Source organism: Micromys minutus, assembly GCF_963924665.1.
Source record: "Micromys minutus genome assembly, chromosome: 4".
Taxonomy (NCBI): domain Eukaryota; kingdom Metazoa; phylum Chordata; class Mammalia; order Rodentia; family Muridae; genus Micromys; species Micromys minutus.
Genome location: NC_137973.1, coordinates 67,917,065 through 67,929,189, shown reverse-complemented (window position 1 = coordinate 67,929,189; position 12,125 = coordinate 67,917,065).

The window sequence follows — 12,125 nt, the reverse complement described above, 5'->3', positions numbered from 1 at the left end:
ATTAGCTCTCCTAGATAACTTTTTGCCAATATATATCAATATTAAAGATGCTTTATGTCAGAATATTTATTTATTTATTTGTTTTACATTTTCTTAGCATGAACATATATCTATATAAGTATTTAACATATCCATTTGTTATTCCCATCTCAATTTTTCTGACATCAGATAGGCTGAAATCTCTACTATGATAGGATTCACTGGTGCCATATTTTGCTATGCCACCTTTTATTTTATGGTTAATAACTGTTTTTCTACATTTACATTGCGTTTTTTTTTCTTTCCTAATATAGGTGATTAAAACATCTTAGATCAAATATATTTCTTTTGCATGTTGTTAATTTTGCCTCCTTAGTTTTATTTTTAGTATTTTATTTGTTTTTTGTATTATTCTTTTCTGATTTTAGCATCTAAGTTTTTCCTTTATAATATCACATGCCCTTTTCTTATTGATTTATTATATTTATACTTTTATACATTTATTTGCTTTATATTTATCTATTACAAATATGTCATGGCATAACTTATGCATATTATTTTGTACTTCCAGTTTCATATCTATTAATACACCATCTAATTTTAATTTTTTTTAGATTAGCCTAGTTTTATTTTTCTCTTCATTTTCTTTCATATTGATTAATGCTCTTATGTATTCTATTTCCACTCTTTAATTTGTTTAATCATTGCCATAAAAAAATCTAAACTATCTCTCAAGTAATAGATAAGCTTATCATTGTCTAACTTATTTTCTGTCTTACCTAATAAAAACAACTTCATTTTTAAAGAAGTAATTACACTTCTTTAGTTGAAGGCAAATGATTAAATACATGCAATGATTATTCAAACTAGTAATTATCCATAATTCCTCCTTTTTACTCTTTTGATTTTTATTCTGTCCTCAAGTTTTGTCTCAAACTCCTTCCTAGAGTTTTAAATACTCTTTTCTTTCTGCCCCCTTTTTTTTTCTGAAAATGATTTTATTTGTATGTTAGATTAGCTGGATATCAAATAATGGAAAATATATTAAATATTACTGAAAACATAAGGGACTTCAGTGGCCTTGTGGAAATGATCTATTGTGATTCTGCAATTTTGATGAAGAATCTATTTTTCCTCTTTTTGCTGTTAAGATCATGTCTCTCTCATCAGTGATTAGTATGTTCACTAGGAAGTATGTAGATTATAAAGAAAATTAGGTTTTACAATCCCACATTAGCAATCATTGTGCCTGTTGATACCAAGAAATTATGACTTTCATTGTTTTTGATTTATAATTTCTACAAATGCTGCTTGTCTAACTTTTCTTATGATTAATTAATGATTATTTAAATTTATTAAATTAATCACTTAATACTCCATGTCTTTTTTGTCTTTCCATTTCTTATTTTCTTCATTTATTTTACTGTATCCTGTTTAGTCTGATATTGACGTGTGGTTTTCTTGCTATATATTTTACTGTATTGGATTTTTTTCAATCTATGCTTAAACACGATGCGTGGCTGTAAATATTTCATAATTTATTTCACTTGCATTTATCATAAATTTATTTCTTTATGCCTCCCAACTGCCTGACATATTGGACAATAGTTATTTGCAAATATTAAACAAAAACATTTAGCTTATTCTTTTATCTATCATTTTATATTGTTAAACACTATAGCTTATGACCCTAATGTGAATATGTTAAGTTTTTTTTTTTGCCACTTATTTTTCTGTTGGCTCTGGCTCATTATTTATGATGTGGCTTTGGACTTCAAATTCATATTCGGTTGCCTTTTTCTGTTATAACCTGGGAAGTATGACTTCATAGTTTGCCACCATTAGTACAGCTTGAGTTTGTGTCTTCCAGGCTTCAGTTTGGATGCCTTTTCAGAATAGCATTCTAATTTCATGTTTTTATTTAGAGAAGAGTCCCACAGAGAGTTCTCTGCTCATATCCATTTCCAAAGACACAGATTTTAATGAACCTCATGCTCATAGTGGGTGAGAGTTGCATGAGTCACTTTTATTCCAGTGCATTTCCAGAGCTTCAGGTGGCCTTTAAAGGCCCCTCCACTTGATTACTCAGCTCAGCCAAAGCCCCGTGCCTGCCAACTTGTCAATGCTGATTATAACACTGACTTACAATTGCTCCATCTCTTGGATATACTGCAAGTTTCAAATCTAAGTATTTGTATGCCAGGAGTTTATCCATGATTTTGACAGATTTATTTTAACAGGTGTTTTCCTCCCTCATCATTAAGCAGAAAAATTTTACTGAAAAAAATAAAAAAGGTCGGCATTCTTTAAAAATTTATCAGTACCAAACCAAAAACAAAACTTTCACTGCTCAGTAGTTAAAAGTATTGCTCAATTAAGAAACTTTATTAAACTACTATATTAAACAAACTATTCTTTTCACTGGACAGTATTAAAGAATAATGATACATATTTTATGAATACATCATACTGTTCAAAGTTTTAGCATCTTTACAGATTTTTTCATGAGTTACAGCTGTCATTATTGTTTTTATTTAGTAATTTGTTCAATAATATAGACATGAGGCATTGATTAATTTGAAAAATTTCTTTCATATATTACATCCGGATTACAGTTTTCTCCTCCCTCCTTTCTTCTCATTCCATCCCGCTTCTTCCATTTCTCTTCCATCCATTTCTCTTCCATTCTCCTCTAGGAATGGAAAGGCGTAGGGATATTAAACAAACATGGCAGGTCAAGTCACAATAATACTAGGCACCTCTCCTTGTATTAAAGCTAGATAAGATGACAGGGTGGGTAGAAAAGGGTCCCAAAAGCAAGCAAAGGAGTCAGAGAAAGCCCCAACTCCCCTTGTTAGGACTAGCATGAAAAGACCAAACTACACAACCATAACACATCTGCAGAGGACCTATGTCAGTCTCATGCAGGCGCCCAGGTTGCTGATTCAATCTCCGTGAGATATTATGGCCTCAGGTTAGTTGAATCCATGGGCGTTTCTGTTTTCTGTAATCCTTTCTCCTGAACTTCCACAGGATTCCCCAAGCTCTACCTAATGTTTGTTTATCTCTGCATCTGCCCTCATCACTTGCTGGATCAGCCTCCCTGGTAGCAACAATGCTAGGCTCCTAACTACTAGTATATCAGAATAACATTAGGTTTCATTTCATTGATTTTTAAAAATTTTTTATTTATTTATTTTTTGCTGATTCTGTTTGGTTTTATCCTAGGCTTCAAGGCTGTCCTGACTATGATTCCTGGTCCTCCAGACAGTGTTATAGGGGGCTCCTTATTCTTCCTGTGGAATGAATGGGTCTCAAGCTGGACAAGTCTTGGTTGGGCACTCCTCCGATTTCTGTTTCATATTTATCACAACACATCTTGTGGACAGGACAAATTGTAGGTCAAAGGTTTTGTGGCTGGGTTGGGGTCCTAGTTCCTCCACTGGTAGTCTTGCCTAGTCTGATTAGAAGAGATGGTCAGTTAAGGCTCTATTCCTCCCTCCCCCCTTACTAGGTGTCTTAGTAATACTACCCTCATAGATTCCTAGGATTTCCTGTTACATTAGATTTTACCTTGCCCCAGAAGTTCCTCCCAATTGCAAATGTCTCTCTTAGTGTTTTCTCCCTCCATCTTTCCCACATTTGATCCACACTGCTTCACCCATGATGTGTTTTGTATTCGTCATCCAAAGGGAATTCATGTGTCCTCCCCTGAGGGCTTCTTGTTATTTTTACCTTTTCCGGGTCTATACAATGAAACATGATTATCTGCTATTTTACAGTTAATATTCACTTACAAGGGAATACATGCCATGTTTGGCTTTCTCACTCATGTGTTATCTCACTCAGAATGATTTTTTTCTATTTTCATTAATTTGCCTGCAAATTTTAAGATGTTATTTTCTAATAGCTGACTAATACTCCATTGTGTAAATGTACATTTTATTTATTTATTCTTCGGCTGAGAGACATCTAGGTTGGTTCCAGATTCTGGCTATTATGAATAAAGCCACAGTGAATGTAGTTAAGTAAGTGTCCTTATGGTATGATGGGCTGTCCTTTGGATATATGCCCAGGAGTAGTATAGCTATATCCTAAGGTAGGGGGATTCCCAATTTTCTGAGAAACCGCCATATTGATTTCCAAAGTGGCTATACAAGTCTGTACTTCTGCCTGGAATGGAGGACTTTTCCCCTTGCTCCACATCCTCACTATCATAAACTGTCACTTGTGTTTTTGTCTCTTAGACATTCTAAAGGTGTAAGATCCAATCTCAAAGTCATTTGGATTTGCATTCTCCAGATGGCTAAGAATTTTGAACATTTAAAAAAGTGTTTCTCAGCCATTTGAGATTCCTCTGTTGAGAATTCTAGGTTTAAATCTGTATACAAAATTTAAATTGGCTTGTTTGTTTTATTGAAGTATGGTTTCTACAGTTCTTTATGTATTTTGGAAATTAGTCTTCCGTTAGATGTAAGGTTGGTGGACATTTTTTCCCAATCTGTAGGCTGAGCTTTTGTCCTATTGACAGTGTCCTTTGCCCCACAGAAGCTTTTTAGTTTCATAAGGTCTCATTTATTAACTGTCCATTTTAGTGCTTGCCTATTTGGGTTTTTGTTCAGGAAAATGTCATTGGTGTTCTGTTCTGGATGTGGTTTCCTGTGCCAATGCACTAAAGGCTACTCCCCAGTTTCTCTTCTATCATGTTCACTGTATGTGGTTATGTAGAGGTCTTTGATCCACATGGACTTGAGTTTTGTGCTGGGTGATAGATATAGATTGATTTGAATTATTCTTCATGCCAACATCCAATTAGTCCAGCATCATTTGTTAAAATGCTTACATTTTTCTTTTTAGATTTAGTTATTTTACTTATGAGTACCCTGTTGCTGTTTCAGACACACCAGAAGAGGGCATTGCATCCCATTACAGATGGTTGTGAGCCACAATGTGGTGGCTGGAAATTGAACTCACAAACTCTGGAAGAACAAGCAGTCAGTGCTCTCACCTGTTGAGGCATCTCTCCAGACCCTATTTATGACTTCTTTATATATATATATATATATATATATATATATATATATATATATATATATATATATATATATATATATATAATATCAGCTGTGTGGATTTACGTCTGGGACTTCAATTCAATTCCATTAAGCAACTCATCTGTTTTTATGCCAATACCACATGGATTTTATTACTGTAGCTCTGAGATCAAGCTTGAAATCAGGAATGTTGATACCTCCAGAAACTCTATCACTATATAGGATTGCCTTAGCCATCCTGTTTTTTGTTTTTGTTTGTGTATGTGTGTGTTTGTGTTTCTGTATGAAGTTGAGTATTGTTTTTTCAAAGTCTGTAATGAATTTTCTTGAAATTTTTTATGGGGATTGGGTTGAATCTGTAGGTTGTTTTTGGCAAGATGCCCCCCCTTTTTGATTATGTCAGTCTTATTCATGATCATGGGCAGTCTTTCCATCTTCTTTGATTTTTTTCTTCAAAGGCTTGAAATTCTTGTCACAGAGGGCTTTTACTTATTTGGTTAGAGTACATCAAGATATTTTATAATATTTGTGTTTATATGGTAAATAACATTGACAGGTTTTCATATGTTCAACCACCCCTGAATCTCTGAGATGAAGCCTACTTGATCATATTAGATGATCTTTTGAATGTGTGCTTGGATTTTGTTTGCACTGGATTTGTTTGAATTTTGGTATTTTGTTGAGTATTTTTCTATCAGTGTTTATGAGGGAAACTGGTCTGTAATTTTCTTTCTTTTTTCAGTCTGTGAGGTTTCGGTACCCAGGTGACTGTGGCCTTATAAAATGAATTTGGCACTGTTTCTTTTGTTGGTATTAGCTCATCTTGGAAACTCTTGTACAGTTCTGAACTAAATTCATCTTACCTTAGTCACTTTTTTTGGTAGATTTTAAATAACTGCCTCTATTTCCTTATGGGTTATAGATTTATTTAATTTGTATATTTCATCTTGATCTAACTTCAATAACTGGTATATATGAAGAAAATTGTCAATTTCTTTAGGTTTTCCAATTTTGCCAAGTTAGGATTTTTGATGTATGGCCTAATGATTCTTTGAATTTCCTTGGTATCTGTTGTTACGCTTCACTTTTTGTTTTTGATTTTGTCAATCAGGGTTTGTCTATATTGTTTATTTTGTAAAGTACCAACACTTTATTTTATTTTATTTTATTTTTACTGTTCTTTTATTGATTTCAGCCCTGAGATAATTTCCTGCTATTAACTCCTTTTGGGTGTACTTGCTTCTTTTTGTCCTAGAGATTTTAGATGTGTTGTTAAGTTACTAATATGAGTACTATTTTCTTTATGAAGACACAGTGCTATAAACTTTCCTATTCGCCCTTAATGTATATTGTGCATTCATTTTCATTGAATTCTAGGCTGTCTGTCAATTCTTTATTTCTACCTTGACCTTGCAGTTGTTCATTTGGGAGTTGTTCAGTTTCTATGAGTCTGTAGGTTTTCTGTTATTCCCGTTCCTAAAATCCAGCTTTAAGTCATGGTGGGCTGAAGGATACAGAGGATTTCTTATAAGTGTTGATACTTGTTTTAGGATTAATTATGTGGCTAATTAAGACAAAGTTATCTGAACTGCTTACAAAAAAATAAGTTCTTTTGTGCTAGGGTGAAATTTTTCTGTAGATAATACAAATTCTATGTCCATTTGATGCATAACATTTGTTAGTTTCATTATTTCTGTATAGTTTCTGTCTGGATGACTGGCCCTTTGTTAAGAGTGGGGTATTGTAGTCTCTCACTATTATTGTATGGAGTTCAATGTGTGATTTAAATTTTAGTAACCTTTCTTTTACAAATGTGAGTTTCCCTGAGTTTGGGGCATATATGCTTAGAATTGTGACATCCTCTTGGATTTTAACTTGCAGTGTGTAATATTCTTCCTCATCACTTTTTGGAAAAGTTTGGTTGGAAGTCTGTTTTTTTAGAAAACAGGATGGCTATACAAGCTTGCTTCTTGGGTCCATTTGCATGGAAAAATCCTTTTTCAAACCTGTACTCTGAGGTAATGTCTATCTTTAATGATGAGGTGTGTGTTTCTTGTATGCAGTAACAGGATAGGTTCTGTTTTTGTACTGATTCTGTTAACCTCTGTCATTTTATTGGAAAATTGGTTCCCTTGATATTGAGAGATACTGATGACTAATGATTATTATTAAATCATTTTATTGATGGTAGTGATGGTGGTGGTGGTAGTTGATGGTGGTAGTGTCTGTGTGTGTGTGTGTTTGTGTGTGTGTGTGTGTGTGTGTGTGTGTGTGTGTACAAGAGAGAGGGGGGGAGAGGACAAGAAAGAGGGAGAAATAAAATGCATATCCACATATGTTTCCCTTCTTTAGGTTTTGATGTTAGAAATTGATTTCCTTGTTTTCATGGGTGTAGTTTACCTCCTTGGGTTGGAGTGTTCCTTCTGGTGCCTTCTGTAGGGCTGGATATGTGGATAGATTTTGTTTTAATTTACTTTGTCATGGTATATTTTGTTTTCTTTATCTATGGTGACTGAAACTTTTGTTGGGTATACCAGTGCTGGCTGACATTAGCTGTCACTTATTGTCTGCAAGACAGCTCTCCATGCCCTTTTGTCTTTTACAGTCTCCGTTGATAAGTCAGTTGTCATTCTAATAGGCCTTTCTTTATATGTTACTTGACCTTTTTTCCTTGCAGCTTTTAATATTCTCTCTTTGTTCTGTTTGTTTAAGGATATTGATTATTATGTGGCAAGGTGACTTTTTTTGGGTTAATATATTTGGTATTCCATAAGATTCGTGTACTTTTATAGGCATCTCCTATACTTTTTAGTTTAGAAAAATATTTTCTAAGATTTTGTTGGAAATATTTTCTGGGCCTTTGAGCTGAGAATCTTCTTTAATACCTATTATTCTTACATTTGTTTTTTTTTTTTTTTTTATAATGTCCCAGATTTCCTGAATGTTTTGTGTCAGAAACTTTTTAGATTTAACATTTTCTTTGACCATTGTATTGAGATTCTTCTTTTACCTTCTATTTCTGAGATTCTCTCTTCTATCTCTCGAGTTCTCTTAGTAATACTTACATCTATAGCTTCTGCTTTCTTTCCTAGGTTTTCCATCTCTAGCTAGGATTCCCTTAGTTTGTGCTTTCTTTATTGCTTCTATTTCCATTTTCAGGTGTTGCAAGCTGCATCCGATTATAAGCCAGCTGATAAAAATCTAGGAGGTACCTGGGAAAACATGCTTAATGTTGACTTTGCCAAATTTGGCCCAACACTGAGGAATATCAACCACACTGGCTCCATTAAGCATTTTGATAGCTGAGACAAAGATAGGCCTTATTCCAGGCCTGGGATTTTAAGGAGGCAATCTAATATAAAACATTTGTAAATGAAAGGGGTGTATGAAGCCTTATGCTTTTGCCAGGTTAGATTGGATGATGTGAGGCCTCATGACATATTAATACTACATTACATTTCTTTGTAGACACTTGTGGAATGAATGGACACCTTCAGCTTCCCACAAGCAACACTAACTAGACACATAAAGACAAGATGACCTCATACTCAGGAGGCAGAAGGCTACATTGTGCCACTGCACTCAGCTTAGAAGGTATGTGCTTTGAGAACTGCTATGGACCTAGGCCAAAGTTACATATCAGATATATGTATTCGTAGCTTTTCCCCTTAGCTAAATTGACAATAGCAGCAGAATTTGTTTTGGAGAACTCTTCTGAGCACTGAATAAGTAAAGATTTGGGAGGTGCTCAGAAGATACCTGGCTTGTAATGTATCTCAGTATCCTGCTTTGTTTTCTTTGTCTGCATCTCTGCCTTTTCTTGATTGTTATCCTATTATTTTCTCTGTGGCTTCTTTTCTGCCCCATGAGTAGAAAAATAATTAGAAAGGAGAAATTGCTATAAGCATAGTCCAAAGTCACATGGTAATACATAAACTAAGGTCTGTGACTCTTAGGAAGGAGAACATGTACTCAAAACAAGTAGTTCTGTAGATTACTTTCACAGACAGAAACAGAAGTTCTTTTACTGTATGGCCAAGTTGTGGAGGATAAAAAATTAATCGAGAATATCCTTTTAAGGGTTGTTTTCAGAAATGTGCAGTTTGTAAATGTTAATGATCTATAAGGGGAGTAGCCAGTCTGAGCACATCTCACTGGTTCTCAGTTTGCCTGGGGTTACTTGTGGGTGAAACTTCCTTTTCAAGCCATCATTTGACATAGATAGCAACTGAAGAAAATCACTGAGTTCCTGTGAGGTTTTGCTTTTCTTCTTTCTTTTCATTCTTTGAAATGGAGTCCTCAACTTGTTATTCTTTTTTTCTTCTGTAGACTATTGGTGAAATCACTTGGGCAGTAACTCCCTGGATGGGGACGATAGTCTCTTGGGTTAACAAGCAGAAAAAGAGAGTTTCACCACTGCCCCTCACATAAACACACTGAGATTTTGGACTAATTCTATAATATATTTCTATTGACATTTATTTTCAATTAGAATAACTTGACTTCATTTATGAGAACAAATATTTTTGACAGAAGATAAAATGTGGGTTTTTGCTTCTGTGCACTGATTTTAATTTCTTTTCTAAATTATTTTACTATGAATGTTCTTTGGGCACTTATGCAAGTGCAGTTGGTATCACCCAGATGCCAGAAGAGAATGTCACCTCTCTTAGAACTGAAATTACAGAGAGTTGTAAGCCACCACGTGGGTGCTGGGAACCCAGGTCTTCTGGCAAAGCTAATAATAGTTGACCTATTTCTCCAGCCCTTCAATCTTTTTTCAATTCAAAAAAACAAAACAAAACTCTGAAATCTAGATATGATGAGTTAATTCCAAACAACGCATCTATATATAATATTATTGAACATTTTTGATAGTAATTTTGATTTTTTTAGGTTTCTAGGAACATTCTACATATTTAAAATATCAGTAAAATGAAACAAAGCCAAAGTTCCCAAGAGAATAGACCATTGAATCTTTTCATATTTTACTCAGTTCTTATAAAACAGACCATTGAGAATGAGTTTCGGGAGTTAGTGTTTTTGAGAATGAGTTTCGGGAGTTAGTGTCAGTAATCTGCGCAGTTTGATGCAATGTGAGTAGGACTTTCCTTGTTGCTCTGAGCACACAGTGACAACAGTTCTAAATACTTTCTTTCTACATGGAACTAATGTTTAGCCCAGTGGCAGAAATAGCCAGCAGTATTTAACATGTGTGCTTTATGTGGCTATAAAATAAATAGATAGTCCTCTCCAGAGATACATTCTGCATTATACTGTATTTTTATTAACATAGTGTAACCTGCCACAAATGATCATAGTCATCTAGTTACGAAGCACTCTCTTAGTCCAGGACTAGACATTTGCATTGATCTTGCTTGTGTACTGAGAGTCTGTGAAGATAATTCAAATCCAAATATTTAATTGAGTTCCTCAAAGCAGCAACCAATGTAATGGATCTTCCTATAAATGAACTTCTTCAAAAGCTATATGGACAAGGACTGGTACTGAATCTGTAGATCTGTAATCTCCATTCATTGAGGGCAGTGGTTCTCAGCATCCGTAATGCTGGCACCCTTTGTATTAAAAGATCATTGCATTAATTCTTCCCATGCTTATGGTGACCTCTGCCATCATAAAATTATCTTCATTGCTACTTCATAACCAATTTTGCTGCTGTTATGCATCAAGGTGTAAAGATTTGATATGCAGGTTAGCTAATATACAAATCCTATTAAAGGGTTCAGTGATCCTCAAAGGGGTCTCAACTCACAACTCGAGAACCACTTATCTAGGGCTTGCACAAAGCTCCTGAGTTTGCAGAAGACTTTGAAAGACTTGGTGTGACTGGCAAGGAGGGCCGGGCTGGGATCTCCCTAGTCTACTTCTCTTGAAGTCTGAGGTCATAAAGTCCTTAAGTAAAGAAACTGTGGGCTTCTCTTCCTTCTCCTGGGATGCTGATTAGGAGAAAGCATTCAGGTGTTATTCCTTAATCTCCAAGCAGGTTAGGGAATATGTAATCTGAATATAAAAAGAGGCATAGCCCTGATATTTTCCCAAGCCATAGAGACATATATCTCCCCAAATCCCTCTTTTACCTAATGTCTCTCCCTTTTTTATTAACACATACATATCAGTAAAGAGAAAACCATGCCTGTAGAACTCACTAGTCTTCTGAGTATAAAAATGTGCTGCTTCATGCAGTCCTGACATTGGAGATTTTGAGTGTACAAGTAAGGTAGGTGTTAGAATAGTACTAGCATTCCAAGGCATCAAGAATGCCTGCCGTAGTATTGGTTTTCCATAAGGACAAATGGTGATACCTTTTCAGGAGCCGCTGAAGACTGAAGAGCCTCTGGGAATGCATGACCGCTGAAGAGTTTTGCTCATATCTTCCCTGTGAAAATTTCCCCATTCTGGGCAAGAGTCTTCTGTTGGGGTGTAATCCCCTGCGGTGCAGCCTCCTCCCATGCTGCTCTGTATCACCATTTGACAGAACAGGCAGATAAGATGAGCCTGGTACCTCCCTTCCTGTCACCCAGGATCTTCTGCTAACCACCAGCATGCAAGAAGTGTGAAATCTCCGACCCTTGAAAACTTATGAAAATATGCATGCAATATTCATAAGATTCATGGCTTTGAGGTTTTTTTTTTTTTTTTTTTTAAATTTTAACTGCTGTTCCTAATGTCATCAATAAGAGTTCTTCTCCTGAACCTAACACAGATGTGTGGGGCTTCACCTTTCTCTTTTTCTCCTCTCCCCCTTTCCTCGCATGCTTCTTTCTTACCAAGAGGGAGTAGCATTCAGAAAACCTAGCGAAGGGAAGGGTTTCTGCTGGGTTCCTCTCCAACTGCCCTCAACGGTGATGTATCCTCCTGGAGTACTGACTAAAGATCTGCATCTTTATTTCCAAACCTTCAATTTCAAAACCTTCTCTATGATACACAATGAAAACGAACCTTATCAACTGTCTACCATATGACAGGGTATAAAACGTTAGTGATTTATCATTGAACAGTGTTTGATTTTTAGAAATCTTTCCAGCCAAGGATATTTAATCACAGAATGTACTTATGAAGTCAGTAAATATG